We start from the raw sequence: 19216 nt of genomic DNA, 5'->3' as shown, positions 1-19216 counted from the left end.
AGGGTCATGACCCGAACGAAGTTTTAAGAATTTACAAAATCCACTCGGCATACCGAGGCAAATAATTGTTTTTCTCACAGGTGACCAACTTCATCAAGGCTCACCTAGGCTGGCTGGCTCCACAAAGGTATCGAGGTCGATGACGTCGGCGATGCGAGTTGCAGCATCAATAAAAGTCTCCATGAAGTCTTCAAAACGAAGCTTCTTCGTGTTCGCAACCTGCAACGCCTTCAACTTCTCCTCCCGGGTCTCCTTGTAATGGACCCTCACGAGCGACAAGGCTACGTCCGCCCCGCACCGAGCAGCAGACTTCTTCCACACTTGGATTCTTTCTGGAACACGACCCAGACGCTCCATCACAGCATCCAGACCGACGAGGAAGGTGTCTTCAGGCCATAGCTCTTTGTTGATTCTTTCCACAGCAGCTCGCAGACGACTGAACTACCCTTGGACTTTAACAAGACGGCAATTGAGGCGATACATGTTCACGGCCAAGTCATCAGGAACAGGAACCTTGACGGGTTCCAAGTATGGCTCCACCTCGAACGTCTCTTTTTGGAAATCAGGACAGAACTCTGCAGCAGAAGACCAACGGAATATCAGCTGCATGTCAATCGACGAAAAATTCTAAGACTCACTCAGCAAAGGAAATATACCAATGAGAGAATGAAGCATTTTTGCCAGGAAGTCTTTTACAAAACTTTCCAAAGCATTAGCCCTTTTCAACATAGAGAGGAGCCTCTTCACCCATTCATACCTTTCCTTCTTCATCTGCTCATTGTCTGCCTTCAACTTCTCAATGTCCGCAAGCTTCAGTTGATCAGCTTCGTACTTCTGCTTCAGATTGGCAAGGGCCACATCCTTCTCATCCAGCAACCTCTTCACAGCTTCAGTTTGTTCTTCTCACATTCCACCTGGGCGTACTCCGACCCAATCTAACAAGCTTTCTACAAAAAACATCCGAGTGGAAAAATTATTTTCACTCGACACAAGTATTATTCTACTTCCGAGTGGATAAATACAAGTCATTCGACAAATAATGCAAGCATTCAAATACAGACTCCTGATTATGCAAGCATTCCATAGTAGTCTCGGGGACTACACCCAGTGAAATACTCGACAAGGTCTGACCTGCCGAGTGAAATACAGTATACACTCAAGTACTTCACACTATTATCATTCAATCCTGACTAATAATAGTCTCGGGGACTACACCAAGTGGGTTCACTTAGCGTGCCCCAAGTGGATTCATAACTCAACTAGATCAGCTCTGGTTGGTTTTGAACAGAAAAAAGGAAAGTCTTTACTGATTAAGACCACTGCCAGTGCAAGCACTCGACAACAGTCTCGGGGACTACACCCAGTGGGTTCACTCAGAGTGACCCCACTGGAACATGAATGAAAGAAAGACAATTCTACAACAAAGCAACCCCCAGTGGGTGAGAGTCAGAATTCTAACTTACGGTCAAACTTACTCGGACGTTTTCTTCCAGCACCACGTTCTTGTTGTACACAGAGACGATGGCGTCATAGGCTCCTCTTGCTTGTTGCTTCATCAGTCCTTCCTGGATCATAGCATCCTTGGCAGCACCAATTTGATCCTCAGGGACACGACACGTGGTGTACACGGTCACGGGAGACGTCAATCTTGAAGCCGCAGCAGAAGCAATTGGAACGCTCGACTGCAATCCAGTCGGAGTTGTGGTGACAACGACCGAACTAGCAGGTGGAGCACTCGCCACAGCAGTTGTCGCCACGGGCACCTCGGACACAACAGGGTCTGCCGCAGCAGCTGGTTGCCTCTGATCGTTATCGTCCATCTGGATGAGTCCTCTAGCAACAGGCACTGCTGACACACAGAAACATCAGAAGTTACAGTCAAGAAAATGTGCATGCGGAAGAATGACATGGAACGAGAAATCAACTTCATACCGAGTTGTGAGGTGGTTGCGTTCTCAGTATCGACTTCCATGAGATCCTCGTCTCCTCGTGGCGGCGATGTGACAGAAGTAGCAACTCTGTCAAGACAGCCTCAGTCAGTCGTCAGTAACCAAAGTATTCACTCGGATAAGAACATAAGGTCGAACACTTACGCAGAGGCGACTGGAACAGTAATCATCATCCTAGGCAAAGCCTTCCGAGGCTTAGGCCCGCTAGGCTTGGACACTTTGGCGGGTTGTTCTACTGTTTCCCCAGACGATCCCCTGACACGCTTGGCAATCTTGTCGCTCGGCGCCAAAGATTTGCTTGCAGTGCCTGCGGGGTCGTGACGCTGCTTGGTCTGGGACTCAGGGCGAGAAGGAGACGAATCTTCCTCCTCACTCTCCTCCGACTCCTCCTCCTCCATCTCTTCGCTGTCGTCGACGTAGTCCTCACTCCGTGCACTATCCTCCATGCTCCCCTCGCCAAGATCGAGTGTGTTGCCATTCAGGACCGGAGAATGAAGGTCCGTCCACTCCTGCAAGATACAATCCACAAATTTAGTCGACAAGGAAATTACAAGCACTCGGTTCAAATGCATCAATGTTCAACAGAGTGGAACTAACCTTGTTCGTTGGTGGATTATCAGCTGAGAAGGGCAGGACCCTTTTTGCCCCCATCGGATTGTCATAAGGACCCACTATTCCGCGGATCCACTTGCCAACTGTATCCTCACTCACTTCCTCGGGATGAGACCGAGTGGAATCTTCGGGACCGGTGTAATGCCACATGGTGTGATCTCGAGCCTGGAGAGGCTGGATGCGTCTGCCCAGGAAGGTCTCTAATAGATCCATTCATGTCACTCCCTTGCGGACCAAGCCAATCAGTGCTTTGACCAAGGGATCAACCACAGTCTTCTCCTCCTTCGTTATCACTAACGTCCTCGGAGCACTCGGTCGCTCTAGAGTAAAGGGAGGGAGTCCACTCGACATGTTCGGGCAAGCTACATCGTTACAGTAGAACCAAGTAGACTGCCAATTGCGAACCGACTCGGGAAAGGTCATAACAAGGTAGCTACTCTTGGCTTTTTTCTGGAGCCCTAAACCGCCACACAACTGGATGACATTGGTCTTGTCATCAGTCGGATTAACTTTCTTCGCCGACTGTGATCGCACGGTGAAGATGGATTTGAAGAGCCCCCAGTGGGGAGGACACCCCAGGAAGCATTCACACAAGGTGATAAAACAAGAAAGGTGCGCAATAGCATTCGGCGGAAAATGATGCAACTGCACCCCGAAAAAGTTCAGAAAACCCCGAATAAAAGGATGGGGTGGCAGAGAGAAACATCTTTCTACATGAGTCAGGAGGAGGACCCGCTCCCCCTCTCGCGGATGCGGCTCAGCCTCATCACCAGGAAGACGCCAAGATTTGTCAATCAGCATGTCGTGCTCCACGAGCCCGAGGAGATCCTCCTTCTGCACAGTGGAAGGGAGGAAATCCCCCTGGATACAGCCCGGCGGTAGGGCTTGCTTCTTCAACTTGGCGACGCCCTTCTTCTTTGCTTTCTCAAGCTTGCCCGTCTGCCCTTTCGTCATGGTGACAGCGGTGAGATTGGTCGCTTCTGTGCGCGTTGGTGGCTAAGGAGGAGGAAGAGCAGAGGAGAGAAAAGAGATGATGTTGTTCCAAACCCTAGGGCCGAAAGTCTTTATAACCCATCGACTGAGTCTCTGGCAGGTGGACCCTTGACCTATCTCTTCACGAGCCACCTCAAGATATGTGGCGGAGATTGAGGCACAAGAATCGAGGCGACGGGATCCACTTGATTGCGATGATGTCACCACCGCGTAACGCGCGGCAACCGAAATTTTCAAATCCCAGGAAATCTGGAACTGACAGGGCGATTGGTCACATCAAAAGATCCTGTGAGACGCGTCGTTTCGTTTGCTCACTCAGATCCTCGAATCCACTCGGATATTTTATGCCAAGCAGAATTGATCAAGGCAAATGATGAATATTGCAATCGACATCCCTTTCAGCGAAGCTTTGAAGAACATCCAAAGTCAGTCTACTATACCAAGATTTGCAGTTGCACCTTCACCACTCTAACCTTGATACATTCAGGGGCTAATGATGGGGTCATAGCCCTAGGGTAGGGTCATAGGCCTGACCTATAAGTCCTACCCAAGGGCACCTCATTATTAGCTTAAGGGTCACAAGATACTTACCGACTGGATTAAGACAACCTCCGATCCACTTGGTAAGTAACCACTCGGTAGGTTACCTAATACTCGACGACTGGATTCTACTCGGTAAATACCAGAAGCCAGTCGACACAGAGGGCCAGAAGCCACTCAAGCGAGGCTAACGGTCAGACGTTAGACTAATGTAGTTAATGTCCTTTATGGCATGCGTTACCTGTAACGTATGCATTCAATCCCACTTATTACACCCTTGAAAGCTGGACACTTATGAGGGGCAGCGCACTCTATATAAGCCACCCCTCCCCTCTGGCACAAGGGTTGGCATTCTGTAACATTCATATTCCACTCGACATCAAGCTCCAAGAGCACTAATACGTAGGGCTGTTACCTCCACCGCGGAGGGGCCTTAACTCATACAACCTTGTCATAGCTAGGACTCTTCCCTCTACTTTCGTACCCTACACATCTAGTGTCGGGCTTATATCCACGACAGGTGACCTGCACGACACCGGTGACCAGCGTGAAAGCATAATTGCTCCCTAGGGTGGTTTTGATAATTGATCACAACATATGCATCATTGGACTAATATGTTTTCCAAGTATATTTCAGAAAAAGTTCAAAAGATGTTATGGCTTAAGGTTTATGTGGAGATGCCCCTGGATGCAAGAAAGGAATAATGTTGGCGCAAGCTTCCATCTAGAAGACTCTTCATTTTATATTTGTGTGAAATCACTTTTGAGTCCATAGGAAAGCCAATACTATTAAAAGGGGGCGATGTAGTAAAATGAACCGATTGCTCAAATGCTCAAAGTTAGCCACCAAAACACTAAGTCATTTTTCCCACATATCCACTCTGTCAAGATCCACATACACAAATTTGGTGTCACCAACATTTCCATATCGGACCCACCGAGTTTGACCTCACACAGAAACCCTAGCCATTCCCACCAAATCGGTGCAACCGAAACCAAGTCGGTGCTATCGGGTTCAGTGTGACCAACATTCTGTTGCCAAGATACACAAAATCAGAATTTCCGAGTTTGAGTATCGGTGCCACCAAGTTTGGCCATCTGACCGTTAGTCACCTTTTTGGTGCCACCGAGTTTCGTATATCGGTCTCATCGAGATTCAAAAGTTCACACTTTTAGTGCTAATCGGTACCACCGAGTTTTGAACTTAGGTGTCACCGAGTTTGCCCTTTTGTGTGTAACGGTTGGATTTTGGTTGCTGCCTATATATATACCCCTCCACCCACCTCTCATTCATGGGAGAAGCACTCAGAACACACACTTCATTGCCACATCCATTTTCTGAGAGAGAACCACCTACTCATGTATTGAGACCAAGATATTCCAATCATATCATTTGAAACTTGATCTCTAGCCTCCCCAAACTGCTTTCCACCAAATCAACCTCTCCTACCAATGCATATTCTATGAGAGAGTGATTTGTGTTGAGGAGACTATCTTTAGAAGCACAAGAGCAAGGAGTTCATTAATCTACCACATATATTACCTTTTGGAGGGTGGTTCCTCTTAGATTGGTTAGGTGTCTCTTGGGAGCCTCCTACTTCGTGTTGTGGAGTTTAACCAAGATGTTTGTACGGGAAGGAGATCGCCTACTTCGTGAAGATATACCGTGAGTAAGGCTAGTCCTCCGTGGATGGAAGCTGTGGTTGAATAGACAAGCCCGCTTCTTTGTGGACCCTTCGTGGGTGGAGCCCTCCATGGACTCTCGCGGTCGTTACCCTCCGTGGGTTGAAGTATCCACTAACATGGACGTACGATAGCGCCGCCTATGGGAACCATGCCAAAAATCGTAGTGTCAACCTCATGCGTTTGATCTCCCTACCTTACTCCTCTACTTTACACTTGCATGTTCTACTTTCTGCTGCTATACTATTAGAATTGCATGTGTAGGGTGTACTTGACTTGTTATAACTGTCGTAACTGCCTCTCAAGTAAAATTGAGAAAAGACAAAAATTTCATCTTGTCAAGTAGTCTAATCACCCCCCCCTCTGGACATACTTTCGATCCAACACGGTGCCACCAAGGCCAACCTCGCCATCACTGCAGATAAGCCATGTGCCCTCTTCATGCTCTCCCTCTTCTCTCCTTTCCTCTATCTCTCAACTCCCTCTCGTATCTCCCTCGAGCAGGAGCCATGGAGTCATCACCCTCGAGAAGGAGTTCGGTCACGCGTCAAACCCCACTCCAACGACCAACACTCGCTCACCTACATCCCCCCGTCGTCCGATGCTAGTTCCCCCCGCTCCTGACGTCTCGCTGAGGTTCGCGCCAAGACCAGTCGCCGCTTAGCCTGTGCATCGGCCATGGGGACATGAGCGTTGCTCGATGTTGACCCCTGTCTCAGCCTCCTCTGCATCAAGCCACAGCGGTCGCTCTCTTTGCCTCATGCCGCCCGGTGCTCGTCCTGTGGCCGGATCTGAGCCGTGCCGACCCCACCATCTTGCGTGTGTCCCCTCTATGACAAAGTCGAGCCAGCACCACCGCATCATCCCGCCCTGCTCCCACATTGAGCCAGCGGATGCTCCCGCATCGAGGAGCAGTTGTTCGCCCGTTAGTTGACCGCGCGTTGCCACATGTGGGATTACCTCACGTGCGAGCTCGGCCACATGCAGCACGCCAAGGCCGAGCCGGCGACGAGCTTGCTCTAGCCTCCAACAGTTGCACTAACTCGGCTGAAGCCCATGGTGAGTGTGTGCTATATCCCACCCTAGGACCATTGTAGTATCTAGCATTCACAGATTCGGCCTGTAGTGCTCTTTTTGTCCTGCTGTGAATTTCGTAATTATCCAAAGATTTGGCAGTTTTGCAGCTTAGACCCCAAACTTCATGCATTTAATAACTTCACAACCGTGCATGGGATTAAAATGATTTAAACACGAAAAATGTACATAATTTTGTGGACTTTAATAATATTCCTCTTTCATCCATGTTTAAATTTTTTAATCTTGTAGTTTGTTTAAATTTGAGTTTATGTCATGTTAAAACGTTTAATTCATATCGAATTAATTGTAACTCCTATTAAGATGAACTTTATATGTAACTGGCCTAGAAAAAATGTGTAGAATAACATGGTGCATGTTATTTTCCTATTTAATAAATATAAAATATGTTTAGGACAGATCTATACCAAATTCAAAACTTGCATATGAGGATGTTCCGGAATTGTTATGTATTGTTTCCGACCTCATTTAAAATGCCTAGATAGTGTAGTTTCGTTATGCTTCACCTCTTGCCATGTTAACCGACATTTAAATTTGCCTTTTAATTAAATGTGAGTGAATTAAATGATTACAATGTGGAGTTTCGTCAATATGCAACTCGTTGCATATTGAACTTCACATAATGTGTACAAGTTGATTGTTGTGCTTTGTCATGCCTTGCGTAATCGTATGGAACATGCCTCATATTTTTTGCGCATCATGTCATGCATATGTTGTGGTGTTTATCGTGTGTTGATTGTTTGTTTCCGGATTGTTTCTTCTTGATAGAGTTTTGAAACCGCTTTGGAGTGTGAGAATTCGTTCGACTACGCTGGTTCGTCTACTTCACGGATTCGTTCTTCTTCCAAGCGGGATCTCGTGCAAGATGATCATTTCCCTAGATACCACTACTATCATTTCTATGCTAGCTGTCCCACTTCTATTGTCATGTCTCGTTGCCTACCACTTAAATGTCAGCCTCCCAACATTGCCATGAAAAGCCTCTAACCCCCTCCACATCCGAGCAAACCTTTGTCTCGCTATGCTAGCGCTTGACCAGCCCTTCTTATAGTGTTGCTAGTTGCAGGTGCAAGCTGCTTCCATGCGAAAACATTGGTTCCTTGATATATCACCCTATTATTGTTATTTAATTTAATGCACCTATATACTTGGTAAGAGGTGGAAGGCTTGGCCTTATAGCTTGGTGTTTTGTTCCACCATTGTCGCCCTAGTTACTTGTGTACCGGTGTTATGTTCCATATTCACCGTTCCTAACATGCTTGGGGTGTTATGGGGAACCTCTTGATTTTTGTTTTGGGATAAAACTCTTTTGGCAAGTCCCAACATTGGTACTACATTTTCCTAATAACTAATAAAATTGCATAGGGACCTACCGGCCCTCGTGGATAATTATTCAACCCCCGGGCTAGTGCTCCACATGAGAGTTGGTCCAAACTAGAGCACCGTGCGCGGACAACCTCGGGCAACTCGGGAGATCTTTATCAAGCCACCGTACTCTTAGCTTATCCGACGTGTCGTGAGAACGAGATACGCGGCTCTTATCGAGGTCGTCGCCATGTCGGGCGGTCTTGCTGGATTTGTTTTTACTTTCTCGAGCATCTTGTGCACAGGATTTTGAGGATACTTTGGGCTATCTCGACGTTGAGGTTTCCCAATGGGATTTCGAGGATACTGTGGGTTTCCGTGGTTGAGGTTTTCCACGCAGCTTGTGGCTAGTTTCCGTGGATGAGTTGGAGCAACCCTACAGGGTTAAATCTTTTGGAAAGTCATGTCCGTGATCATGTGGAAACTAGGAAATTTTGTTTAACACCCAGTCATAGAAAACTTGGAGTAAACTCAATTAAAATATGCCAACTATGTGCGTAACCATGACTGTCTCTTCTCGTGAGTTCTGAATCCGAGAGTGGACACGGTGGGGTAATGTTTGACACGTAGGTAGGCGGTCGGGATCATTTAATAATCATTATTAGTTAACGTCTGTTATGCATAGATCACCCCCTCCCCCCTCTTATTCTTGTACTCATAAGTTAGCCACCCAAATAAATGCTTAGTACTTGCTGCAACCTCCCCACTTAACCATATCTCACCCATTAATCTTCTCTAGTCTTGATACCTTCAGAAATGAGATTGTTGAGTCCGTGTGGCTCACATATTACTAAAACAATAGTTAAAGGTACAAATAGAATGATACTTTAACGTGGGCGCGATGATTGTTCTATTTGGAGTTTCTTCTTCTTCTTCTTCGATCTAGGATGGGTTCCAGGCCGGTAGCCCCGGATAGCAAGGATGGACATCATTTTATTCGTTTGATTTTGTTCATAGTTGGACCCTATTCTTCTACTTGGTGATCGAATGTGTTGTTGCATTTGAGATGATCTTGTTGTAGCTTGTAGCGAGTGTAAGCCAACTCTATATACTAATCTCCTCTTTAAATGTACTTGTAACGATATCCATTCTTGCGAAATGACGAGATGTGCTTCTATCCCTGTCAAGGCCCTCGTGTCAAAATAAGGATAGGATCGCATCTTGGGCATTAAAAGTTGGTATCAAAGCAGTACCAACCTAGGAGCCCCCTTGATTGATCGAACTTGGCCGAGTCGAGTCTAGCGAAAAAATACTTTGAGTCTAGTTATATATCGGAGTGTAGGATTCTTTTTAGTCCTCTTCTATACTTTGGTGAGAAATTACGACTTAGAATTTAAATTCTACCCCTCTTCTCACTTAATTTTTTAGGATCACGCAGGTATTTTGGAGCCTCTTTCATGTCAATGTGACGGAATTTTGTACTTGGTGCCTACTGTTTCCGGGGAGTAGAGCTCCAAGGGGTTTTTGACACATCGCTATCTTTCATTTTCCTTAGTATCTCAGGACGCGGACATCGAGACGCTTCAATACTTTGCTTTGTGGCAAATAGTGTCGTGACTTTTCCCTAGTATTGGTGGAGATAGCTCGGATGATCTACCAGGTCTAGTATCGTTGTTTTTTTGAAGAACTGAGGTGGATGAGTTTGCGTAACTTCTCAGATATGTATTGATAGTTGTGGGAAAGGTAATGTAGTTGGTCACGTTGAGTAGGTTCCTTGACCCGCGACCTCATAGCATAACCAAGAAAGATTTCAGAAATTCTTAGGTGGGAATTCAAGTAGTTACCTAGGATTATCCTTCCAACAAATTCATAATGGGTTATGTATTTTTTCTGACTTAATTTTCAAGCCTCATTCTTCGTTTTGTTGGAGTATGGTAATTCGAGTTGCTTCGATGTCAAGTCTTGATTTCATTGCTTTCATAAGCGGTGTTCCTATATTTTTACTTGAATGCTAATATGTTGGTTCAACCGGAGTTGTCATGAATTATTTCCAACCGGTGTGTTTCTCTTCAAGTTAATTCAATCATTTTCAATATATGCAAGATCAATCCTCTTATTTCTTTCCGGAGTTCGTCTCATCTCTCCCATGTTGTCTTTGTTTTCCCCTCCATCCTGCCCTTTTTGGATTACCATCCAAGTGTCTTTCTTTAATTGTTGATTCCGCTATCTTTTCCTTTTGTGTAGTATCCCGTGATTCCTTGTGAAGATTCTCACAAGTTTTGAGTTCATCATTCTTCGTTCCTGTTTTCTATCTGGTGGATTCGATTCAAGCTCTCGGTATTTTTCGTATCCTTCGTCATGTATCCAATGCTTTCCTGTGTGGGAAATTCTTATGCAAGCCTTTATTGTTTATTCATCCCTCTCTATTCTATATGAAGTGCTGAAGATATATCTGAAGATTTTTGTTTTCATTCAATCCATTCAAATTATTTCGAAGGTCTCACCTCATCAAGTTTAATTTATACTGATGCAATATCTCTCTTCCTAATCAATTGATTCAACGGTGTTCTCTCTGAGTGGTCCAATAACCCACAGGTTTTCCAAGGATCTTACGTGGCTCTTCTAATCTTTTCCGGAGATCTCTAATTCTTTCAGGTGTGACGTAGGTATAGATTTCATCAGTCATATTCGTTCTCCAAGATTGCTTCAAAATATTTTTTTGCGTCGTTAGCTCGACCTTTCTTTCTTCATCAATCCGGTGAGCGTGAGTAATTCTTGGTCGTGTTTCTTACCATAATTCTCAGCTTGGAAGACTGAAGAAGTGGTTCTCTTAAATCTTGTCCGTTCTTTTGAAGATTGTCATCTCAGCTTCGTGCTCTCTCTCAAATTGTTTTCGATCATGAGTAGTTCCTTGCATATCTATCTGGAGCATTTCAGAGTTGTTTTCCTTTCTCGATCCTTCGAAGGCCATCATTTAAGAAGATTTCTTCATTCTCAGCTTTCAGCTTTCATTCTCAAATTCTTCTCAATTGTTGTTTCTTTGTTCGTCTCTCAATTATTCCGGTGCCTCATTCATTTTTCTCTCGGGTGGGTCATGATCTCTTCGTTCTCCTCCATCTCCATTCATTCATAGTATCCCCCATTCATTTCAATTTTTACGGTGTTTCATTCAAGATGTCTTCAAGCTTATTTCATCTCTATTCAATATTTTTCAGAGTAATAAGTGCTATGCTAAATCCGTTGCTTGTCATCAATTTAACTTGATGAACGATAAGCATAACATAATTCTTATTCTTGTTTTCTTGAGGTGATTTCAGTCCTTCTTCCAAAGTTGTTCATGATATCAAATTCTCAATTCTAAGTTCTCATCTTTTCTTTTCTGGAGTTCCAAGCTTTCTCAAGTATCTCTTTGTGAAGCTTCATACAAATCTTTGCAAGGCCGTCATCTTATTCTTTCAACCTTCAATTCTTTTCTACCATCCTTTCATTCTGGAGTTCTTCCAATGGTAATTCATAGTGGTTCTTCAAGGATTTAATTCATTCTTGAAGTATTCTTCAAGATTCTTGTTGGAGAAGCTCAAGTATCATTCGTCATGCATTCAGAAGTACAATTCTTCCACCTTTTTACTTTGAGGTGGTGTTATAGCATTCTTGATTCATGAGGAGTCTCAAGGAGAATTTTTTTCAAGGAGATATTTAGACCCACCATTTCTTCGATCATGAGATATTTTCTACCCATGACTTCCTCATTGAAGCTACCTTGGATTGGAATTCACCTAAACCTTCTCCTAAGGATTGTTGATATTATGGTGATTATAGTTGATCCAAGTTCTCAATATATCCTCTTGGTGAAAGAAATTGTGCATATCTTATTGCTCTCGTGCAATCTTTGTTTTCGTTAGTGGTCGATTGTCACCTCATTATTTGAGACGGTTTACATAATCCCACAACAAGCTTGTTCTTTTCGTTGTTGATTTTCTAAAAACTATGTTCAATTCCTCTTGTAAGGATGCTCTTCAATTCAATTGTGATAGAAGTAGAAATTTTCTTATTCGTTCTTTTCTTTCTAGTGATCTAGCTTATATTCTCTTGTTCGGGAGTTCTTGTGGTGTTGTTCTCTTCGACCATTCGTCTCATCTGTCCAGATCATGTTCTTTTCTTGCTTGTCCAATTGATCAGAGTGTTGCCTTCTGTTTTCAAGATCTTCCGTCTTATCAAAGTTTGCCTCTATTTCCTACCGAACTGCTGCCCAAATTTCTTTTGAATTCTTGCTTGTTCCTCATAGCATTCTTCATCTCTTTGCAACCTCTAAGTTTTGTTGGTTTCACTCGTTTGTCAAAGAAGCAACTAAGTTTTACCACTTCCTCTTTCTTCTTCCTCTTCCCCTTTCATTCTAAGATCTCGGGTCGATATCTCTTGTTAGCGGAGGAGAGTTGTAACAGCCCGAAACTGACGCTCCAGAAGATTCCCCTTTTATTTTGTTATCCTCGTGTGATTTATTCATTTGTCACATTCATCATCGCATCATGCACATCATCTGCATTGCATCGACACTTTATTGTCGTCATTTTTCAAAACTTGCATCTCTTATTAGTTGTCGGTTCTCTCTCTTCCTGTCGTTGACCATTTCAAGACCTACCACACACACGTGCGCCCGTTGCATCGTTAAAATATTGTTTTTAAAAGTGCGTATAAAACTTTCTCATCATTGGTTGCAAGTTGGTGTGGGGTCTTAATATAGTGTAGGTAGTCCGCCTGCCAAATTACATCCCATTCAAAGTACATTTGATACTCGAATCTTTAAACCTATAGCGGCACAATAGCTAGTCAAATTATCAAACGTATTGGTGTTTTAATCTTGTTGTCGGGCTGCCTGCGTTTTCCCTCTCTTCTAAATGCCAGACCCTCTGCATAGTACACAGACCTCTCGCAAGTGCGTGATAATTTCTTCGAACCCGAAACGCATGTCCTTGACAGTAAACTCGATTCATCCCTTTTCTATCGCAAACATCTTCGGTTTTCCCAATAGACCGTCCCTAACCTATTTATTCTCGACCGTACGATCGAATCGGAATATCCAAATAGCCTATAAACCCTTCTCCAGTCAACCTCGTGGTATAAATTTCAGTCTAACCCTAAAATCTCAGACGACTGCCCCATCAATCCATCCTTTCCGCAGCCACCACATCCTCCTTGTTTTCCCCATCGAGCCAACCATTTCCTCCCTTCTGATCCACCCACCTGCTCCTCTCCTTCTGCGCCCAGCCACTTCTCTTCCTCGATCTGTCCATCCGGCAAGCCCTGTCTCGAACCGCATTGTGCCCGCAGCCACAATCCTGATCTCCCCTCCCGCACCCTCACTGTTGAGGTATCCTCGCAAGCCCACGTCCTCACGCCGGCGACCTGCACGATGCCCACTACCAGCGCCACCTAGGCCGACCTCGTCGTCGTTGCAGATAAGCCACGTGCCCTCTTCCAGCTATCCCTCTTCTCTCCTTTCCTCGGTCTCTCAACTCCCTCTTGTATCTCCCTCGAGCAGGAGACATGGAGTCGTAGCCCTCTAGCAAGAGCTCGGTATTGCATCAAGCCCCGTTCCGACGACCAACAACCGCTCGCCTGCATCGCCCCGTCGTCCTCTGCTTGTTCCCGTCGCTCCTGACGTCTCACCGGGGTTCACGCCAAGACACGCCGCTGCTCAGCCTCTGCATCGGACATGGGGACGCGAGCGCTACTAGGCGTTGACCCGTGTCTCGGCCTCCTCTGCATCAGGCCACAGCGCCTCGCTCGCTCCGCCTCATGCCGCTCGGCGCTCGCCCTTTGACTGGATCCAGGCCCTGCCGACCCCACCATCTTGCCTATGTCCGCTTCGTCACAACGCCGAGCTGACACCGCTGCATCATCCCAGCATGCTCCCGCATAGAGCCAGCCGTTCGCTCGTCGATTGACCGCGCATTACCGCATGTGGGCTTGTCTCGCGTGCCAGCTGGGCCAGATCCAGCGCATCAAGGCCCAGCCAACGACGAGCCTGCTCTGGCCTCCACTTGCTGAACTAACTCGATCAAAGCACATGGTGAGCGTCTGCTATATCTAGCCCTGTGCCCCCATTGTAGTATCTAGCGCTCACACATTCGGCCTGTAGTGTTGTTTTTTTTCCTGCTACAAATTTCGTAATTATCCACAAATTTGGTAATTTTGTAGTTTAGACCCGGAACTTCATGCATTTAATAACTTCGTAACCTCGCATTGGATTAAATTGATTTAAACATGAAAAGTGTATAGAATTTTGTGCAGTTTAATAATATTCCACTTTCATCCATGTTTAAAATGTTATTCTTGTTGTTTGTTCAAATTTGAGTTTATTTCATGTTAAAACGGTTTAATTCATACCTAATTAACCGTATCTCGTGAGGTAGGTTAGTACACATAAAAATAGGTTAGTACACATAAGAATAGATCAACACTTCATGTACTGTCAAAATAGAACAGCATGTGAAGATCTGAATGAACACCATACTTCTCTGACTCTAAAAACTCTAAAAAAATTAGGACAACTCAGGAAATTTGCATAAAAAAACTTTGTAAAAATTTCAGATTTTTTGACTATCTAGTAAAATTAGAAAAATTATATATTAGACATAAAAGTTTTTGTTTTTGCACAGAATCAAACAAACAAGTGTCAACACTATCCCCAAGGCTTCACTTGGCACCTGATTAAAATAAAAGACACAAAACATGATTAGTACAGTAACTTAATCATGTAAACACACAAAAACAGAAATGATAAATATTGGGTTATCTCCCAACAAGCGTTTTTATTTAATGCATTTTAGGTAGGCATGATGATTTTAACGATGCTCACATAAAAATAGAAACTTAAACATGCAAAAAAAAGCATCATGAATCACATGACAATCACATTTAAGTCTAACCCACTTCGTATGCATAGGAATTTTGCAAGCAAACCATTTATTATAGCACGAATCAACTTGCATCGGAAGGCAAAACAAACATGACTTCGGAACTTTGAACACATAGGAAAGATACTTGATATTGTTGCAGTACCTACAAGCATATGTTCCTACCTCATAAGAGCAACTCCAACGGGCGCGCTATTTAAGAGGCATGTGTTATACTAAGTCCAGCATGCAGACCAAAACGGCATCGCGTGCGGTGTATTTGTTGTGCTCGCTCCCGCGCGTTGGACCATGACGACGCGCACATCACTACCCCAGCCGCGAGATCTCACCTCCACGCGCTCGCGCCACCGCCCGGATATTTCCCTTTTTGCTCTGATGACCCGTCGGCGCTTCCTCCGCCTATCCCCGCACATTGCCGCTGCTTCCTCCACCTCCCTCATTCACTTCCGCCCCTCGAGCGCACCATCCTTCCGACGAACAGCGCTCGGCGTCCACAAGGGGTGTGACAAAACGCTTGCAAGGTATGGATGCTTCAACTTTCTATTTCTTAGATGAATTTGCATGTTGTTTGTAGTTTCATACAAGTTTAAATACAATATTGTAGATGAGTTCGTCATATGATTCTTCCGATGAAGAATTTCATATGCAAGAGGAGGAGGTCCTCACAATAATGAGAGCTATGCACCTCAATAAAAACCAAGGCACGGTGATTCGATTATGAGTCGTCAGAAATTGTGAAGGGATAAGATCGATGCTCACAACAGATTGATGAGGAACTATTTTCCGAGGATGCCACATAACCCGGGTCCTACTTTCGATGACGTTTTAGGATGAGCATCGAGTTGTTCAAACGCATTGCACAGAAACTTGCAAGCCATGGTCGTATTTTCAACAAAGGAGGAATGCCGCCGAAGAACTCGGGCATAGCACATTTCAAAGGTGAATGCCGCTTTGCGTATGTTGGCATGCGGTATTCCGGTGGATCTCGTTAATAACCACTTGGCCATGGGTGAGAGTCAAGCCATCATGTGTGTCAAGCACTTTGCAGTCGGAATTGTGCAAGTGTTTGGTCCGGAATATTTGAGAGCTCCCAATGTTGAAGACACCGCAAGGATTTTGGAGATGAAAAAAGCTCACGAGTTTCGAGGTATGCTTGGCTCAATAGATTGCATGCATTGGAGTTAGAAGAAATATCCAAAGGCATGGATGGTCAATTCCACGACTAAAAAAAGGTTCCACTATAATCCTTGAAGCAGTGGCCGATCACGAGACTTGGATTTAGCATGCTTTTTTGGAATGCCTCGATCTTTGAATGACATCAAAGTTCTTAATCGATCACCACTCATGAATAAGATTGTAAATGATGAAACTATACCAATGGAGTTTGTAGCAAATGGTCGTACATACAACTATGGCTACTATCTTGCGAATGGCATCTACCCAAAGGTGACAACTCATGAGATAGGTTAGTACACAAAAGAATAGATCAACATTTCATGTATTGACCCGTGTATCGGCCTCCTCTGCATCAATCCACATCGCTTGCTCCCTCTGTCTCACGTCGCTCGGCGCTCGTCCTCTAGACGGATTCGGGGCCTGTCGACCCCATCATCATGCATGTGTCCTCTCCATCACAACGCCGAGCCGGCACCGCCACATCATCCCGGTTTGCTCCCGCCGCATTGAGCCAGCGCCTACTCCCGCATCGAGCAGCAGCGGTTCGCTCGTGAGTTGACTGCGTATTGCCACATGTGGGCTTGCCTCGCGCGTGAGCTGGGCCAGATCCAGCACGCCAAGGCCAAGAAGGCGACCAGCCTACTCTGGCCTCCAACTGGTGCACTAAGTGGGCCGAAGCCCAAGGTGAGCGTCTCTTATATCTCGCCCTAGGCCCATTGTAGTATCTAGCTCTCACAGATTCGACCCGTAGTGCGGATTTGTTTTTTCTGCTGCGAATTTTGTAATTATCCACAGATTTGATAGTTTTGCAGTTTAGACCCCGAACTTCATGCATTTAATAACTTCACAACCGTGCATCGTATTAAAATGATTTAAACACGAAAAATGTACAGAATTTTGTGTAGTTTAATAATATTCCACATTCATCCATGTTTAAAATGTGTAATCTTGTTGTTTGTTTAAATTTGAGTTTATGTCATGTTAAAGCGGTTTAATTCATATCTAAATCGTAATTTCGATTAGAATGAACTTTATATGTAACTCACCTAGAAAAATGTGTAAAATAACATGATGCATGTTATTTTCCTGTTTAATAAATATAAAATACGTTTAGGACAGATCTGGACTAAATTCGAAAACTGCATATGAGGATGTTCCGAAATTGTTATGTGTTGTTTTCAGCCTCATTTAAAATGTCTAGATAGTGTAGTTTCATTATGCTTCACCTCTTGTCGTGCTACCAACATTTAAATTTCCCTTGTAAATAAATTGAGAGAATTAAATGATTCAAATGTGGAGTTTTATCAATATGCAACTCGTTGCATATTGAACTTCACTTATTGTGTAAAAGTTGATTGTTGTGCTTTTGTCATGCCTTGCATAATCGTATGGACATGCATTATATTTGTTTGTGCATCATGTCATGCATATGTCTTGGTGTTTATCGTGTGTTGATTGTTTGTTTTCGGATTGTTTCTTCTCGATATAATTTAGAAATGCTTCAGAGTGTGAGAATTCATTCGACTACGCTGGTTCGTCTACTTCACGAATTCGTTATTCTTCCAACCGTGATCTCACGCAAGATGATCATTTCCCAGATACAACTACTATCATTGCTATGCTAGTTGTCTCGTTTCTATCGTTATGTCTCCTTACCTGCCACTTCAATGTCAGCCTCCCAACATTGCCATGAAAAGCCTCTAACCCCCTCCACCTCCCCGCAAACCTTTGTTTGCCTATGATACCGCTTGACCAGCTCTTCTTACAGCGTTGCTAGTTGCAGGTGCAAGCTGCTTCCATGTAAAAAAACATGGGTTCCTTGATATATCACCATATTATTGTTATTTAATTTAATGCACTTATATACTTGGTAAGAGATGGAAGGCTTGACCTTCTAGCTTGGTGTTTTGTTCCACTTTGTCGCCCTAGTTACTTGTGTACTCATATTATGTTCCATATTGAGTGTTCCAAACATGCTTGGGGTGTTATGGGGATCCCCTTGATTTTTGTTTTGGAATAAAAATCTTCTGGCAAGGTCCAACATTGATACTATATTTTACTAATAACTAATAAAAATTGCATAGGAACCTGCCGGCCCCCGTGGATAGTTAATCAACCCCGCGCGAGTGCCCCTCATGAGTGTTGGTCCAAACTAGAGCACCGTGCGAGGCCAACCCGAGGCAAGTCGAGAGATCTCTATCAGGCCACCGCACACTTAGCTTATCGGACGTGTCCTGAGAACGAGATACTCGACTCTTATCGGGGTCGTCGCCACATCAGGCACTTTCATCATTATTAAAATAAGATTCAACACCCTCCAAAATAGTGGGATCATTAGGACCTAGAGTTGACACTCTTCCAAACCCATTTTCATAAATAGAATCATTATAAATAGAAGGCATGCTTTCACCGTAATAAAAAATTTCATTAAAACTCGGGACACTAAAAATATCATCTTCATCAAACATAGCATCCCCAAGCTTGTGGCTTTGCATATCATTAGCATCATGGATATTCAGAGAATCCATACAACAATATTGTTATCATGTTCATCCTTCAAGGAATTCACATTAAGCATTTTTATAAATTCTTCCTCTAACAATTGAGCACAATTTTTCAAATCATCATTTTCACGAAAGACATTAAAAAGAGGAACCAATTGAGACAACCAAAATTCCATTTTTTGTAGTTTTCTTTCATAAACCAAATTGGTGAAAAATAAGAAAATAAAAGATTTAATTACAAGATCTAAAGACATACCTTCAAGCATTCAGCTACCGGCAATGGCGCCAGAAAAGAGTTTGATGTATAATATAAAACTTTATTCTTGTAGACGTTGTTGAGCCTCCAAGTGCAGAATTTTGTAGGACAACGGCAAATTTCCCTCAAGACCTAAGGTTTATCAATCTATGAAAGATGTAGGATGAAGATGGCCTTTCTCAAACA

At 44.1% G+C, this 19216-nt stretch overlaps 2 long non-coding RNA genes across 2 annotated transcripts; one reads left to right on the top strand and one right to left on the bottom strand.

Moving 5' to 3' along the window:
- Nucleotides 1-14675: 14675 nt before the first annotated feature.
- On the bottom strand, nt 14676-19216 carry LOC123448686. Its single transcript, XR_006631903.1, has 2 exons — nt 19031-19216; nt 14676-14884 (listed from the first exon to the last, which is right to left on the bottom strand). It is a non-coding gene; the product is annotated as an uncharacterized LOC123448686 (long non-coding RNA).
- LOC123448687 lies at nt 14950-16463 on the top strand. The gene is made up of 2 exons (XR_006631904.1): nt 14950-15615; nt 15699-16463. It is a non-coding gene; the product is annotated as an uncharacterized LOC123448687 (long non-coding RNA).

The sequence above is a fragment of the Hordeum vulgare genome, chromosome 4H (assembly GCF_904849725.1).
Source record: "Hordeum vulgare subsp. vulgare chromosome 4H, MorexV3_pseudomolecules_assembly, whole genome shotgun sequence".
NCBI lineage: Eukaryota > Viridiplantae > Streptophyta > Magnoliopsida > Poales > Poaceae > Hordeum > Hordeum vulgare.
Note: the sequence above shows the minus strand (reverse complement) of the source record. Positions and strands in the feature narration are given on the sequence as shown.